The following is a 388-nucleotide window of genomic DNA, read 5'->3' as shown; positions in this document are numbered from 1 at the left end:
CAGCAGGAACCACATTTAAAGTTATTTTAAGCAGAGTGCAATCACTTCTCTCCCTTTGCTGTTTTTTCAATATTGTGTGCAAAAAGGGGAATAGAGTTCAGCTTGGTGATTCTCTCCTGGAGGGCTGCTCTCTTCCTTAGCTGGATGGGATTATTAAGAAGGAAAACAGTAAAAAGAATTTGCCTGGCATCTCTAAATGTTTGGCATAACAGTACCTGTAACCTTTTATGCCAGACCTTCCAAGGAAATAAATATAATTTGCAAAAACAAAGAAACTCAATATTTTTTAAAGTAACACGTACTTTGGAATGCCGTTTTGTATATAATGAACATGCTTTGTGGACCACTTTACACCTGACTATCACTGGCATGTTAAATTTTGCACAGG

The sequence above is a fragment of the Alligator sinensis genome, unplaced genomic scaffold, assembly GCF_000455745.1.
Source record: "Alligator sinensis unplaced genomic scaffold, ASM45574v1 scaffold357_1, whole genome shotgun sequence".
NCBI classification, from domain to species: Eukaryota; Metazoa; Chordata; order Crocodylia; family Alligatoridae; genus Alligator; species Alligator sinensis.
Note: the sequence above shows the minus strand (reverse complement) of the source record.